Source organism: Diabrotica undecimpunctata, chromosome 7 (assembly GCF_040954645.1).
Source record: "Diabrotica undecimpunctata isolate CICGRU chromosome 7, icDiaUnde3, whole genome shotgun sequence".
Lineage (NCBI taxonomy): Eukaryota > Metazoa > Arthropoda > Insecta > Coleoptera > Chrysomelidae > Diabrotica > Diabrotica undecimpunctata.
Genome location: NC_092809.1, coordinates 116,396,112 through 116,414,719, shown reverse-complemented (window position 1 = coordinate 116,414,719; position 18,608 = coordinate 116,396,112). Strand labels below are relative to the sequence as shown.

The 18,608-nt window shown below is 30.4% G+C and overlaps 1 protein-coding gene across 1 annotated transcript in view; it reads left to right on the top strand.

Moving 5' to 3' along the window:
• The window catches only part of LOC140445735 (uncharacterized), a 222,420-nt gene that overhangs the window by 73,357 nt on the left and 130,455 nt on the right, over positions 1–18,608 (top strand). The gene's annotated exons all lie outside the window — the stretch shown is intronic.

Here is an 18,608-nt window from a genome sequence, read left to right as displayed (position 1 = left end):
AAGTTATCCATCTATTCTGACTCCGATTTTGTCGTTTTGGTAGATGTTTTTGATAGATTTTCGATAATCGTTTTTCTAAACAACTATCGATATAATTATGAAAGAACATATATCATTTATCCTAAGAAGGAATACTTCGCTTCTTAAAAGACTTACATTAACTTTTTTGGTAAGAGGATGTGTGATGTTTATGATTGGTAACTAATTTTGTACATAAAAATAGATAACACTATCTCACTTAGATGGTTTAGTGTAAAACATTTTGTTATTGAGTTTACAGCGGATAAAATAAAAATGTCAAGATGGCATCTAACCTGGGTAGGAGACGCTACCTACTCCAGAATATTATTATTTTATATAATATGTATTTATATAAGTGTAATAAAATTGTCGAACTTTTTTAATAAAATTTACTAATTTTGGGAATAGATCATTGAAAAAAAACGACACGGATGCTGCCATTATTTTAAATTTAATTATTGTTTAAATTAGATATATGCCCATAAGAAATTTATATTTCATAGTCAATTTACTTTCATCAACTTTAACGTCTCTAAGTACTTAATCGCTAAAAATTCACAAGTACTTAACTTTGTGTATCATATCGGACTTAGTAATTGATAATATAAAGTACCATAGTAACATTGTCGCAACAGAGTGAATATTTATTTAGCAGGAATTATGTATATTAAGTAATTCATTAAATCGCTTAACTTTTGATGATGAGATATCATAAGGATCTATACACTTCGATAGTTTTAAATAGAAAAAAAGAAACAATAAAATGGCTTTTGATAAAAATGATTTGTTATCGCGTTTAGGGCCTCTGTACCAATCGCTCTGACGATTCCTGGTAGGATGAAATAGGTATACCCGAATATACAGAGGCACTACACATAAAATTAAATCTTAACTGCCTTTTCTTTTATTTACTTTAAATTAATTTTCGATTACATATGCCAATGATAAATTTATATTACGTATTGAATTTACTTTCATAAATTTTGAAAATTACTTTTTGCTAACAAGTTCACAGGTCAAGTACTTAACTTTGTGTCATATCGGAACTTAGTAATTGATTATAAAATTCCATACTAACATTTAACCCACATATGGTAATAGATGAATTCAACACATGTGATGTACTTGCCTATATCAAACAACATATTAAATTAAAACCAACAGTAGCTGTAAAACAATTTTACAAAGATGACACTTAGCAGACTTCTTCTTCAGGTTCCTTCTCCTATCGGAGGTTGGAAATCATCATCGCTATCTTAACCTTATTGGCCTCGCTTCTGATAATTCTAATGAGCTGCAACCGAACCACTCTTTCAAATTTCTTAGCCAGGATATTTTGCGTCATCCTGGGTTTCCCTTCCCTTGTATCTTCCCTTGCATAATTAATCTAAGCAGACACACAGTGTCAACTGTTTTAAGATTAAATGTAGATCATGGATGTTTTCCGAAACATCTACACAAAATAGGAGTTCTCCCAACAGACCGATGTGAGTGTGCAACTATTATAGCTGATTTAAATCACATATCTTTCAACTGCCCACTACATCGTAATACAAGCACGTGGCTGCTAAAAGAATTGATAAAAGAGGGTTTAAGTACACCACTAAACGTAAATCTTCTATTAAGTGAAGACAATATAAAAAATTTTAAAATCATTATGATATTCCTTGTAAAAATTAAATTAAAAGTATGAGTGAAACATTGATCGTATGCATGAACATTTCCTTTGTATGTTTACCATATTATGTTGCCCATCTACCCAAACCGTGGTTTATGTCTTATTTGTTAAAATAAAGCAGCTCTGATGAATCCCAGAACGTGAAAAGTGTCCTCCTTGTAAAATCCTGTATGAATATAGACTAATATTCATATGTAATGACGTGTCTAAAGGTTCCAACCCAAAGCCAATAAGCAAAAAAAAACATTGTCACAACATAGTGATCATTTATTTAATACGAATTATTTATATTAAATAATTTGTTAAATCACTTGATTTTGATGAGGAGATAGCATACGGATCTACATCCTTCGATCGTTTTTCAATTATAATCGTGGTTTCAGTTCCGTGGTTTTAGTTCCTTCCAGGGAGAACTTCGTGAAGGTTGTTTAAAATCGCCTGTTAAACGCGTAAACATTTACGCTAAACATAATTTTATATTTCAAGATTTTCATGCAACTTGACGTTATATTAACTGTCTGAATCACTATTTACGAAAATAAATTGAATTACTTCTATTACAGTAAATTACAAAACGGTGAAATGTATGTAAGCGAGCATTTGCAAGCATATACAGGAATAAGATCTGTGAAAATTTCGACGTCAACTGCAGAAAAGTTGACATATAGTTCCAATGGCAAGGTCATGTTGGCCATTTTCAGACAAAAATATACTCTAAATTAAAAAAAAAACTTTATTTTTCGGTGATTTTTTGTTTCTATTTTAAGCATATAATCTCGTTCAAATGTGACAAATAACGATTTTTGTTCCTCCCCTCCCTTTATTCGAGTAATGATTATCATTTAAAAGTTAGCATATATTTTTAATTATTATTATTAATTTTATATTAGACCCTTTTTTTAATTTTTATTAATAAATTTTTTTTTTTTTAAATTGTAATTACAATATAGTAAAAAATGTTCAAATTCACAGTACAATAATAGTTTTAGTCGTCGTCACTATATTCCGAAAGTATTTTTGCTGATCTAATAATTTTTGACTTATACTTTGCATTGCTAAGATAATAAATAATTGCGGTAATATGAGAATAGACTCTACAGTTCTCAATTCATTGGCACAGTCACAAGCATGGGGCAAAATATCGCTGTACCCAATTGAATATAGTTTGTATTCGACATAACATTTGTAAATATATAAATATTAATTCCGTGTGATTTTGAAAATTTTGAATTAACAATATTTTTATCATCTGTTAAAAAAAATACAGTAGTAATAATAATGCCAGCAAACACGTGGTAAATTTATGGATGATTCAAATCGTCTAAAGTGCCTATATATATATATATATATATATATATATATATATATATATATATATATATATATATATATATATATATATAGTGCTATTGAATATAAATAAAGTAATATAATAAATATAGTGAATTTGTCGTATTTTGAGCATGTTCTGGTCTGAAAATGAAATCCTAATCTTGCTTTTAGAAATAACGAAAAAATATTTATCAAAACTGATTTCTAAATATGTACTTTCGAGTGCCCAATCCCAAATAAGAATCCAGTCGAATGCAGATTTTACCATCTTACAATGTAACCCTATAACCTTTTGTAATAAAGAGTATTGTGTCCTTCCTATTCATGGTCTTGCAATTATCTTTTAATGTTTCAAATATCTAACTATCTTTAATGAAAAAACACCGATATTTTGAAAAATGTAATCTTTACATGAATCAACCGAGGAAGTACCTGGACAAATCATCTCAAAACTATTTCATATTGGTTTGGAACGTGCCCTACAAAATTTTAAAAATAAAATGAATCAGTGTTCCGCGAAGATTAAAAAAGTTTTCTAAATTTACAACCTGCGGAATTGGATAGTTGAGCAACGTGCTTCTCTTAATCATCGACAGGCGCCAAATCAATGCTACCTCCACGTATGTAAGATGTTTCAATAATGAATAATATATAAGGTATTGGGATATATTTATTACAAACATCAATAAAGCACCTTATGTTATCAAATAGTTTTTCTATGTGTAAGATAAGTCGTCTTAGTATTAATCTAATGGACCTAATAGAGTAATTCCTTTAAAATTCTGCCATATTATATAAACATTTACTAAATATATCATATCGTTTGCTTATAAAATAAAACAATACGAATTTATTCCACAGGTAGCGATCTTTTACAACGTAATAATGCTACATTTATAATATAGTTTCTAAAACCATGAAACCTATTAGTTTTTATTTTCAAAAAATGTCCTAAACTTTTTCAAAGCAAAACTAAGAATTATTCTTCTTCTTTATTTTTTCTAATGGCGCTACAACCCTTCGTGGGTCTTGGCCTTTTTAACAACGTTCTTTTTCGAATTTATTCCACAGGTAGCGATCTTTTACAACGTAATAATGCTACATTTATAATATAGTTTCTAAAACCATGAAACCTATTAGTTTTTATTTTCAAAAAATGTCCTAAACTTTTTCAAAGCAAAACTAAGAATTATTCTTCTTCTTTATTTTTTCTAATGGCGCTACAACCCTTCGAGGGTCTTGGCCTTTTTAACAACGTTCTTTTGTTCTGCCCTCTCGGATACTTTCCTTCGCCACTGCAGGATGTTCATGGGTATAAGATCTTCTTATACATTAAGTATTAAGTGCCTCTAAAACTCAGTAATACTTAAAAAAAACAGTAAATATTGTTTAAAATTAAGAGACATGCAAACAAAAACTAAAGAAGTGAGGGAAAAAACTAAAACAAGTCAAAATATCTCGATAAAAAAATACTCAAAGTGGAAAGCCTAAACATGGACCGCCGCGATCGAAACTTTGAAGAAAGATACCAGAAAATAAAGGACATGGCAGAAAAGTACAGCCCTCACGGCACATAGTGGCCCTAATGGTGGATGGAAAAGATTGAAGAAATACATCGATCTAAGGTGAAAAGACATGAGAGGCATAGTTACAAACCAAGTGTTAAAAGAGGAGGGGCAAAGGATGAAAACTTTGAAGAAAGAGCTAATGTGAGGAATCAATGGTGAAAAAAGAAGGTGCTTGGAAGAGCTATGCAAAAACCTCGAAAAGTACATTTGAAGAGTAGCCTACCGAATAGTGCTCAAGAACCTTGCTTGGCTTCTTTAAGATCAAGGGAACGAGGCTTATTTAAGATCAAGAAGAGCCCGAAGAAAAAAACTGGCCGAAGCTAAGAAAAAACATTTTCCTACAGAAAGAAGAAATAAACTTTACGGCATCCAGTTTGTGTACCCAGACTCCCACATGATAAGCACTTTGTTGATACGATAGCCTTTATGACGCATCAGAGTGCTATTGGAGGAAGTGGATGGTCTGGAGCATTGGGAGGGGTGGAGAAATTCCTGTTTACACGAGTTAATTCTCGTCCAAATGAATTATATCACCCAAATGTCATTCATAAGGGCTGTGCAAGTCTCTCAGGCTGGGTAAAACACTGTGGCTTGCTTGCTTCTTGTGAGTAACATCTTGATTGTATCTGCCATCTCGCCTCATCTTGGCTCTTACTCGCCGTGCTGAGCTAGTATACCTAATATATAGCTTATGCAGTATAATGTTTACATACTTTAGTTATCATGGACCAATTATCACAATAATACCATTCGAGATATTATCTAAAATTAACATCACTGAAGTGACTGACGAAACAGCTTATAATATTTTGATATTTTGATAGTAGATCAGTATCTATTTTTTAAAACGACTATAAAATTAATTTCGGTTTGCGAATTACATACCATATATTAATATCTCATAAATCTTTCGTTCTACATATTTTGGAAATACCAATTACTGATGTAAAAGATAAAGTATGGTTTAACCAAAATTATCAACCCAAAATACCAGTTTTTTATCAAAATTTAAAGAAATATTTATTAAATTTATTGTTTTTAACTTCCATTAGGCCATATATTATACAGTATCCAATAATAAGTGTTTTTAGGCATAAATACAGACTGAAGGAGAAGTCAGTCCAATGATTTGTGCTCTCGTAAGAAATCGAGATATACCGACTAAAATCTATAGTGTTGTATACTATATCTGTAGTGTTCATGACATTCTGCTGATATTTTTCTCGATATTCAGCTGCATGTAATAATTTGTCTGTTCAGTTTATTGATGAAGGTTTCGTTGCCACGAAAACTTGTTCCTCCAATTCCTCTCTTTCCCTATATATTTCCATTAAGTATTAATTGCAGTATCCAATATCTGCTGTCCCATTATATACCCCAAGTATTCATAACAAACTGCGATTTTGAAGCTGCAAGCCAGTTCATTCATCATCTGGTCGAGGAATGTAATCTAAAAGTATATTCTGGTAACCCAGTGAGGAATTACAGGAACTACATTTTTAAAAATCTTTTATATTACCATGTATTGCCATAGGTACGGTAAAGAAATATCCTCTTTCCTTAGGTTTGTCTCTCGATGAAAATGACCAGTTATGTATTCGCAACTGCTGATTTATTGATGATCATAGAGTTGGTGAACCTTAAATTTATCTTAAAGCTATTTTAATACAGCAGATATTGGGATCGTTGCATTTCGTTCTGTGAATCTTTTTTTTTTATTCATTATTGATACTGTATCGTCTGCAAAATATTAATTATTTAAAATTTCTTCATTGGTAAACATACCCTTTATTGAACCTGCAGACGCTTTTGTAAATATAACTTCAGGAATGCGGAGTTATTCACCGCAATAAACGGATCAAAGAGCAGCAAACACTCTTTGAGTTTATTTGCCATAAAACATAATGGTTAATATAACTGTATCTCAAGAAAATACTTTGTCATTTTCAAATCAGCCTTCAACTATTTTATCTTCAGATTTTGAAACAATAGTTTTTTTGTCGAAAGGGATTGTTAGCTCTTCGCTCAATTCTCCATGTTTATATGGGTTTACCATTGACAATAAGACTGCTGCAAGACTTGATTTGCTCAGTAGGTACCACATGCAGAGTTATACAGATTACTGATGGTTTCTGTTTTTATATAATGAAGCTTTAAAATAAAAAAGTGCCCATCACTGTTCAGGGGCACAGATTATCGGTGCTTCTAACTGGAAAATATCATCATGGCGTAGAAAGCTTAAGAAAATAGAATCTCAAGTAGTGTACCCACATATTATGATAATGATAATAATTATAGCGATTTATAATTTTTAGCTCCATATTTTTATGCAATTTTGAGTAGGTATCTTTCATTTTCTCTTTGGAACATTATCCATCATCTTTGGTTTGACAATCCTCTGTGGATCCTGACCTGCTCTAGGATCCGTCACCACTCTCTTCGGTTTCTGGCAACGTGTTGCCATCTTCTGATCTCTAGTGTCCCTAAGTCGGTCTCAACTCAATCTAACCACCTAATTCGCGATCAGCCTCTGCTTCTTTTTTCTATCGGTATTCCTGTCGTTAGCGTTTTATCAAACGTATTGTCTGGCATTCGTATTATGTGTCCAGCCCAATTAAGTAAGTCGCTGTGTTTTATTGGACGGTACGACATCTGGTTCATTAAAGAGTTGGTATAATTCGAAATTATATCTTTTGCGCCACTGCCCTTGGTCGTTTATAGCTCTAAATATTTTGCGGAGTATTTTGCCCTCAAATATTCCCAAAAGTCTTTCATCCTTCTGCATTATAGTCCATGCTTCCGCCCCATATGTGACGACCGGCCACAGCAGTATTTTGTATTATAATAATTTTAGTTCTTTGGATATTTCTTATGTGAATAATCTTATTTGGATAAAGGTATGTAAAGCTGGGTAAAGCTGGTAGTTGGGTCAAGTTAGATACTTAACAATATTACTTTCGTTATAATCAAAAATTTTAACTGCTGTACGGTTTGTGTTATACAAAATTACCAAAGAATCATAATAGTACATGTCAATGTTCTATTGAGGTCATACTGTTATTTTGCATAATTGTTTATGTTTTCATTTTGATTGAACTTCTCCGTTTATGATTACACTAAATATCCAAAATCTAAAATTATTTTACCCAGCAATAAAACCTTGAACACCTGAGATCTTAAATTATGGATTATGCAATTATTAAATATCTTACATATTTGTCTCAATTATATATTATGTTATAAAGATAACTACAGATTAGATTATTAATCTGATCATCCTAAAAAACAGTAGATTTTTTTAATAATGAATTATTTCGGCTGTGTCATGTAGCTATCTTTTTATGTGACTGGCGTCATTAAAATAATCTTTTAAATAGGAAATTACCTTACAGTATTAATGCAGTAATAATATCGGGAATCTAGCGTCTTATATACATAAAATATATAAATAGCAGAACTAACAGACTGTTACAACAGTTTCGTAAGATCTATTCCATATAAAAAAGTAGAAGTAAAAATCATAAATGGGATATTTCAAATTCACGAAAATTTTAAATAAGGGTTAAGTCAAATTACTAGCAGAATCGACAAATTAGAAGAACAAGCGAATGATATAAAAACCGATTTAAAAAAACAAAATAGACAAACAACAAAACCATTTAGAAAATAAAATTAATACAATAAAAATAGATACCTAAATATGAAGACAAAAACACAGATTTATAAAACATTAGTGCGAAGTATTATGACATATGGGGCTGAAAATTGGATCATAAACAAGAAAAACAGCAGTAAGATAGTAGCAACAGAGCTGGAATGCCTACGAAGATGCTGCAGAGTAACAAGAATGGATAGGAGAAGTAATGACGAAATTATGCAAAGAACATCAATAGAAACAGACATATTAACATATATAGAACAAAAAAGACTAAAGTGGTATGAACATGTAAGAAGAACTAGCGACAGCAGATGGATAAAGAGAATAACCAAATGGAGCTCCAGAGGAAAGAGGAAAAGAGGACGACCCCGAAAATCCTAGAGGAACGAAGTAGACGACGCCATGAGTAAGAGAGACCTAAACGATGCAGAATGGGACAACAGAGAGAGATGGAAACGGTTGGGCGAGAGAAGGTAGTGAATACTGTAGAATCCCTGAATATATATATATATATATATATATATATATATATATATATATATATATATATATATATATATAAATAAAAATAGAACAAAATGATTTAAAATCTAATTAGTCCATGTTATGAGTGTAACAATTTATTAATTTGCTTATTGGAGGTTGACAGGGAAACTGAACAATCACGGGGCTTGGAAACAGGGAAAGCACATAAATTGAAACATTTGCCAACGGCTACTTATGTTTTGGTTGGAGAGCTAGGTCTTGGATAAGGATTCCTTGATTTGGGAGGATTGAGAGAACTAACTACGAAAAAGAAATCAAAAACTACTTAAAGAGATGTCCTGCGCAACACTCACAAGAGGATTCCTAAACTATTGAAAATTGAGACGTCGTTTAAAAAAATCCTCTTGTTGTTTAGAAAGAAAGGTTTTCTATTCCTAAAATTTTTTAAAGGTGAATATCTTTTTAAAAGAAATAATTTTAAACTACTAGTTTAAAGAAAAAAAAGGTTAATTTTATTTAAAAAAAACTAAAATATGACAATAAGCTAATATAAAACTTATATTTATTTATAAACTTTTTAAATCGAGATGAGAGCAAATTTTATTGTATTAACGATGAATGTTTATTTAGAAAAATTTAACAAAACTACTCGTTATTAAAAATGTTTGTTATCTTAACATCAAACCTGGGCTTCAGGTTGTCCTGGATGATAACTATATGATTCTTCAAAACTCGGCGGAGTATTTTTCACTCAAAACCAAGTAGGCTCACTTAGCCCCGAGGACGCTGTCAAATCCCTTGATAAAGAAAACAGCTTCCAACAAAATGGTGATTAACTTACTATACAAAAACTGCCACATAGCATTTCGAGCTCAAATCACTTTCTTTTAACCAAAACTCATAAAATTAAGCGAAACTGACAGTTTTTAAAACTCTAACCAAAAATTATGTTTCTCCATTCAAACCGTAAATTGTTCTATATCATCAAGAACCTCTAGTTGTCAAATTTGTATCTCTCCGTACCAGTTTTTACTCGCAGCCAATCGGATCTCTCTTTAACTACGCTGTTGGATTCTACATTGGACTTTAAAGCGCCGGGTCTTCAGATTTTTATGGAAACTTATTTAAATTAAAACGCAATTAGACCAGGTCCAACTCCATAGCTACGCAGTCATTATTAGTTTCCAGATGATTCGGCAAAAATACTTGGGTAAACAAACTTCAGGTCCCTGGTCACATATCAGCCAGGGGCGTTTAGGTCAACAACTTCTGATCGCTGTTACCTAGCAGCCAGGGGCGTATCAAATAAATTCTCTTTATCTGTTTAAATATTCAAAGGAAAAAATGCTACTCATGTAGCATTCATGCTACATGAGTAGTCCAGTAGTTAGAGATTTGACCTCTAAAAATCATACGAATAAGCTGAATTTTGCGGAGAATGTCAATTTTGGGACCTCAAAAAAACATGCAAAAAAGTTTACCACTGGCTTCCCCTAAAACCCCCTAAAAAAATTTTCAAATAAAAATTGTAGCTGATATAATTTTGAATAAAAATTTTTATTTGCACTTTTTCCGTAGAATGAAGTCTTCTCTCAGACACAACGCTTAAAGTGACCGGCGATGTTAAATGTCAGTTATCGACCAAAATCAAAATCGGTGAGGTCAAGAGTGCAGCTTTTTTATGCAATTTTTGTATTTTACCTCAAATGAAGTCAGTTTCTATAAATATGTTCAATCAATAAATAAGCGTTGCGCGATATTTGCTATTTTTTACGATTCTCGTAAGATCGATAAAATTTATTAATTCCATTGAACGTTCATAGTGGAATTTCCATTGTGAGAGCCTACTTTCTAAACTTTATAATATGAAATTTTGATTTTTCTACGTGGCATTTTATATATGTCCAAAAAACGCAGATTTTAAACTTTCCAATTGCAAATGATCGCACGTCACGGCAAATACCTCCAAAAAGACCGGATTAGGTGAAATTTGTAGCTGAATTTGTATAGTTTTTAATGGTTTTGAATGGGAAAGTCTAAATTTAGCGTTTTTGGGTATATTAGGTCCCATTTTTTGGTATAACTCAAAACCGAAATTTTATGCTGTAGGTTTCAAAGATTAAGCTCTTATAACGGAAATTCCATAGTTGCCGGCCAATGAAAGTGGCAAATTTTATGGGTCTTATGCTAATCGTAAGAAATGACAAAAAGCGGGCAACGCTTATTTATTGATGTTTTTGAAAAAATTTTTGACCCAAATTTGTGGATTTTTTGGATAAATTGAAAATTTCAAAAATAATAAAATGAAATAAAATAAATTTAAAAATAAAAAAGTTAATAAAAAAAATTAGATTTATTTAATAAATATTTAGTATATTTATTAAATAAAAAAATAAATAAATATTTAGTATACTATATTTAAACTTTTACTAATTCAATATTAATATTAATTATATATTTAACAATAAATGTAGAGAAAGGATTAATAAATACTTGCTCTTAAATTAGTAAGTTAAAATTATTACATTAAAAATTAAATAATTTAATTAAATATAATTCTTATATTATGAATAATTTATATATGATTTAAAATTAAAAATTTAATATAAAATTCAACTAATAGTATATTTTTTTATTAAAAATAATTTAAATAAATAAATAAATATTATTTAATAAATAATTTAAATTTATTTATTATCAAAAAATTACGTTTCATATAAAAGAAAAAAATTATAAAAAAAACTTAATTTTTCGTTATTATAAATTAATTTTTTTATTTCAATAATTGCAGTATTTATTAATTTACTTGAAATTTTTAATTTCAAGATTGAGTGAAATTTACTTTGATTATAAATTAATATTTATATATTAGTATATATGACACAAAACGGGCAACACCTTTATAGAAACTGACTATTAGATTGCATACGAAAGCTACACCTGTCACCTTTAGAACGCATTTTGTTTTTATGTCGATAGGACATTCTGCTCAAAAGGTATTACATTTTTACCGTCGAGTTAATACAAGTTTTATTTAAAATTAATTTCCCTCGCGTAACTAGCATTCAAAACCGCCGGTCGGTTCAAGCGTTTTTTCTTACAGAACGGTTCATTCTACAAAAAATATACTAATAAATATTTTTGTTCAGATTTATCTGTTACATTTTTTATTTGAAATATGTTTTTCTACAGCGTATCGATTCTTGGTAAACCATTTTTACCTTTTCGATGCACTTTTTTGGAGGTCCCAAAATTAATATTCTTAACAAAATTTAGCTTGTTCGTATAATTTTTAGAGGTTCAGTGGCATTTTCGTCTCTGACAACTAGAATAGAAGCAGCTTCCGTAGGAAAAATGTTTCTAATTAAGTTTCTTTGCGCATTTCTATTCAAAAAGGTCAACTTAAACAAATCTGAAGAGTGATGGGCGAAGTTATTAGGCCGAAATTGTTTAAACAATTTTATACACTTATAGAATATACACATAACCAAATAGAGTAACTAGTGATCGACAAGATCGGTTTTTAGGTCAAATAGCTAGAAGAAATCCAACCTCTTCTCATTCGGAGATCCAAAGGCAACTTTTGCAGACTACTGCTATTGACATTTCAGTTGAAACAGTACGAAAGAGACTTCGTTCCCAAAATTTATTTAGCAGGAGGTAATTGAGGGTTCCCGAGTTATCCAGACAGAACAAAATTGATCGGCTGAATTGGTGTCTGGAACACCAGAACTGGACAAATGAAGATTGGCAAAATGTTCTTTTTTCAGATGAAATCAGAATTTTCCTGAGATCAAATGATTGTTGAATTCGGGTTTTAAGAGGTCGAGGTAGACAAGCTAGACTGCAAACTGCCAGATCCGTTCCAAAATATTAAGAAGAAAATGTAATGTTTTTGGGAGGTATTATGATGGGAGAAAAAACACCTTTGCGTCCCTTACGACAAAGTTTAACGGGTCGCCGGTATATCGATTTGGTACTAGAACCCATAGTTAGGCTGTGCCGAGGTGCAGTGGGAAATATTTTCATTTTCATGCACCATAATGCCTCTCAACATACCAGCAGAGTTGCCACAGACGTTCTGGAAACTGAAGATGTTACTGTTCTGAGCTGGCCTGCCTGCTCACCTGATATTAATCCCATTTAACATGTGTGGAACCTCATTAAAAGAAGGATTAGAGCTCGAAGGGATAATCCAGGTAATGCGGATCAGCTCATTCAAGCCCCTCTAGAAGAATGGGCAAACTTACCTCAAGAGCAAGTTGACGATTTGATTAGAAGCATTCCCCGTTGGATTGAAGCTTTTATTAGAGCTAGAGGTGGCAACACTGACTATTAAAATAAACAACAAGACTGTATCTTTCTCTAGTCAACCATTGCATTGTTTTCATTTGTTCGTGCTTTTTTGCGTTTTTGTTAATTTCAAGCATTTGCAACATTTTTTGATTTTTTTTTGATAGTAATTATACTGGTTTAGTATAAAATGTAGTTCATTTTCCATTAAAAAAAATTTAGTAATACTTTACAAAATCGGAAATACTGGGTGATTCCATATAAGTTTGTTGTGTTTACATATACGTCCTTAAGCGAGAAATTCCCAACAAATACTTGACATTTATTAAAATTTTTAACTTTAATAAATTTTTATTTGTACTATAATTTTCAGTTTACGGCAAAAATCAATTATAATAAACTGTAAATAATTTATAACTTAATATTTTAGTTTTTTAAAAAATTTTAATTAAAAAATTTCCAAATTTATTATTAACATTTGCGACAGAGACGCATAATATAATGCGGACCGTCACAATTTTAATTAAAAATTTAATTTTTCTAACTTTTTTCACAAATTACTTAATAAAAAATTTATCTTTTGAAGTGTACGCGTAGTAAAATTATAATTTCTAATAATATTTCAAAGCAATTAAACCAAAAAAAGGATTGTATACGATTTACCCAAATGAGGTTATTTTATAGAACATAAAACTCAAAATTATAGTTTTGCAACATGTTTAATTTCAAAAACTGTATTATTGGTACTATTTTTTTTTAAGTTTTACTGGACCGTCTTGGCGTAATCGTGACACTATTTAATTCTTATGTAGTTTCAATTTGTCAATACAAATTACAAATGTGCATTTACAGATTGTTTCTTTCTAAATTTAGTTATTCCAGAAAAGTTATACTCATTTACTTTATTTACATTAAAGATATAACATCATTAGTATGCAAGGTGATAATATTTATGTAATATGCGCATTTACGAGATCTTATTTAAAACAATTTATCATTGTTTATGTTTACTAAAAACGTTTATTTTTAAACGAAACAATATAAATTTGAATAAAATATGTAAATGAAACAATTACATAACGCAGGTTCTTTATATAATATTTATCACAATTATTGTATTTCTTATATTGAACAATATGAGTAATAATAATATAAACGGCTATAACACATTATAATTACAAATGGTTCATATTTTTTTATGAATCGTATTGTGTATTTGACTAGTAATTAAATGCAAAAATGGATGGATATGATAAATTTGATAAATATTATCATAAATGTGATATGAGAAGACTAAAAGATAAGAAAAAGAAAGAGACAGTCGCACGGATTCTTTCCAAAAAGCTAAGTAACATGGAGCAAACATATAATCCAGAAAAATCACTCCAGATCATATGTGAAACCTTTAACAAGATTAGAAAAAAACATCTAAAAGAAAATAAAGAAAAGAAGAAAAGTTGGATGAATGATTATATACTGCAACTCATAGAAGATTGAAGACAATTACAGAATGTACAAAAATATTTAGAGAAACATAAGAACCGAAATACGAAAGGCCAAAGAAAATTGGTTAAAAACACAGTGTAGAGAGATAGGGGAACAAAAACACGATAGGGGCAATACTGGGTTGCATATTTTCATTGACATTTTTTAACATATATTCTGAAAACATATTTAGAGAGGCGTTGGACGAATCAGAAGATGGGATTGCTGTTAATGAATAACTTATAAACAATATTAGATATGCAGATGATACAGTGTTGCTGGCAGATAGTGCGCAGAAAATACAAAGAAATTATTAACACCATAAAAAACAGAAAATTGGCTTACTTCGGCCACATCATGCGTAATGATAAATACCGACTTCTACAGTTGATTCTACAAAACAATATTGAGGGTCAGAGAGGCCCTGGACGTAGACGTATATCCTGGCTGGCCAATCTTAGGAAATGGACTGGTCTAGCATCAACTGATCTATTTCGAGCTGCTGTGAATAGAATAAGATGGGTCCATGTGGTCGCCCACATCTTTAGAATATAGGCACATTTAGAAGAAGAAAAAGGTAAAAAAGCAGCTGGTCTCCAAAAATCCAACACAAGTAGCAAAATTCAAGATCAATAGGGGATCATCATCACAGATAAAAATCAAGAAATATTGATATGGACCAAATACATACACGAACTCTTTGATGATAATAGGTCCGAACAGCCTCCGTCCTACATATGTAACGACCACTTACCAATCACATCAAATAAAGTGGAGAGAGCGATATCACAACTAAAAGATGGCAAAGCTCCTGGACCTAACAATGCATATACTGAACTCATAAACCTATTTAACACGACAGTACTCAACGACTAACAACAATATTTAAAGACGTATCATGAATGTGTTGCTTGTGTGAGTCCATTTCAAATAGGCAAAAGAAATAAAACTGCTCTCTTTACCTATAAAACGTATCTTGGTTTTTGTCGATAGGACACTCGGACCAAAAGATATTGAACTTTTGTCGTCGAGCTGATTTTCTATAATCGAGCTACAAATTTTATTGAGCATTGATTTCGCTCGCGTAACTTGCATTTAAAATCGCCGATCGCTTAAATCGTTGTTTCTACGGTTTATTCTACACAAAAAATGCTTATAAACGTCTTTGTTCAAAATTATCTTAGCTAAATTTTTTATTTTAAACTTTTATATGTTGATTATGACTGTTGAAAATGTTGACTCTTTCATGAATTTTGTGTTTAGGAAGTGCCAAAACTAAATCATCTACATATCTTTTAATAAAAGGAATGAAAAAAGTGCAATTACTGATACAATCACTGATAACATCATCCATGACATAGCTACTTAGAATGGGTGAAAGACTAGATCCCATAGAACTACCAAAAATTTGTTTATAAAAGACACCATTAAATATAAAAATATTAGAATCAAAAACAAAGTTGATAAGTGTATTTGCCTAAACACAAAATTCATGAAACAGTTAACATTTTCAACAGTCATAATCAACATATACAATTTACAGTTGAGGAAGAGGTATATAATTCTCTACCATTCCTTGACATGAGAATTGTAAGAAATACAGACAATATGTTGAAAACCAGATGGTTCAGAAAACCCATATGTAGTAATAGATTTATAAGCTATTACTCTCATCATCCAAATAAGATGAAAATGAACCTTATAACAGGATTAAAAGAACGTGTTTTAAAACTTTCTCATCCAGATTATCTACAAGATCTTCAATTGTTAAAAAATATTCTAATTGAAAACTCTTATCCTCCAGATATGCTACATAGGATGCTTTTTTCTAATATTGATAATATAAATAACTTAACACCATTTTTTGCTAAATCTCAAAACATTGTATCTAACAATCAGAACATCTATTATCATTCACTACCTTTTATACCATCATTAACACCTAAATTAATACAAACACTAAAGGTTATTGACAATATAAAAATAGCAACAAAGAACATCAAAACTATTTCATCTTTGTATTCCAAAACTAAATATCCTATAGACAAATTTGAAAAAACGAATGTAGTATACAGCATTAGTTGTACTCAGTGTGAGGCTGAATATGTTGGTGAGACCGAAAGAAATCTTTCAAATCGCATTATTTCTCACAAAAGTGATTGCAGAATTAAAAAACCATCTTGTGCTTTGGCAGAGCATGTAATCGATAAAGACCATATTATGAATTTTGATAACATTAAAATTTTATGTAGTGAAAGTAATAAATTTAAAAGGACTTTTTTGGAAATGGTTTGTATTAGCAAAAGTGATAATAATTTAAACAAAAGATCAGAAATTCAAAATCTAAGCAAAATTTATAATTATATTCTTTCTTTATGATTTATATATAAAACTTGTAAAATGTCATATTTAATTCTCCATATATCTGTTACATTTTTTCAGACATCTGTCAACGGTGAATAAATCTTCTTCTTTTTTGTTACTAAACAAAAAAGAATGTTTAAACGAAATTTTATTTTTGGCAATATAATTGTCAAAAATAAAAATTTGAAGTTGGCATTTATGACATTGAGGCTTATTTGTAATTGGTTGCTATTTTAACTTATTTATAAATTCAATTATTTTTGTATTTAAAAAAATGTTTTCAAAATTATTCTAAAATTTTCAGAGAAGCATTTATTAGATTAGGACATTTTTATATTAATTATTTTTAAGATGTATTAGCAGCAATTTTTATTTACTAAACTAATTTTTATTTGGTAAGTTAACAAAAATTGTTTTTTCTTTCTAGTTCAACCTTGTAAGATATTTTGTCTTTTTTAGCTCTTGATAATAATTGTAAACACAATTGGAAGCTCGAGATATAAAAAAAATAGTTAACCAATAGCCCTTTTATTGACTCCAATCCATCCAAAACAGTTATATATATATATATATATATATATATATATATATATATATATATATATATATATATATATATATATATATATATATATATATATATATATATATATATATATATATATTCAGTGATTCTACAGTATTCACTGCCATCCCTCGCTCAACCGTTTCCATCTCTCTCTGTTGTCCCATTCTCCATCGTTTAGGCCTCTCTTACTCATGGCGTCATCTACTTCGTTCCTCCAGGATTTTCGGTCCTCTTTTCCTCCTTCCTATGGGGTTCCATTCGGTTATTCTCTTTATCCATCTGCTGTCGCTAGTTCTTCTTACATGTCCATACCACTTTAGACTTTTTTGTTCTATATATGTTAATATGTCTGTTTCTGTTGATGTGCTTTACTTTATTTCGTCATTACTTCTCCTATCCATTCTTGTTACTCTACAGCATCTCCACAGGAATTCCATCTCTGTTGCTACTATCTTACTGCTGTTTTTCTTGTTTACTATCCAATTTTCAGCCCCATATGTCATAATACTTCGCACTAATGTTTTATAAATCTGTGTTTTTGTCTTTATATTTAAGTGTCTACCCCACCATACTGAGTTAGTTGTCGGATTGCTGTTCTTGTTTGACCTAATCTTTGTGTAATTTCTTCCTCTGTTGTTGCCGTTTTCGTGATTATAAACCCCAAGTATTTGAATTTATCCTTTCCTTTGATTGTTACGTTGTCATCAATCTGTAGATCTTGTATGTCTTCTTCACTTGTAGATAGGTACTCTGTTTTCGCGAGGTTAATATCTAGGCCAGCCTTGGTATATTCTTCTTGTAGTTTCTTCATCATGTAGCTGAGGTCGTCTTGGTCTTGTGAAATCACTACTTGATTCTTCTGCAAAGCTTAACGTATATAGGTATTCGTTCCGTACCGGTACTCCCATGCCTTCACATTTTCTTTTCCATGTAGTCACTTTCCTTATGAACTTTTATTAAATACTTTAAAGTTACTCTTGTGAATTCAACATTAGAAAAATCTACTTATGAATATTAATTAACACAATTATAACAATTATTTAAATTGATATTGTTAGGAATATTAACAGAAGTGGCAGTATTGAAATTAGTGTTAGACGTGTCAGTACTTTTACTATTTATTGAGATATTAACTTGGTTGCGGCCATTTTTAAT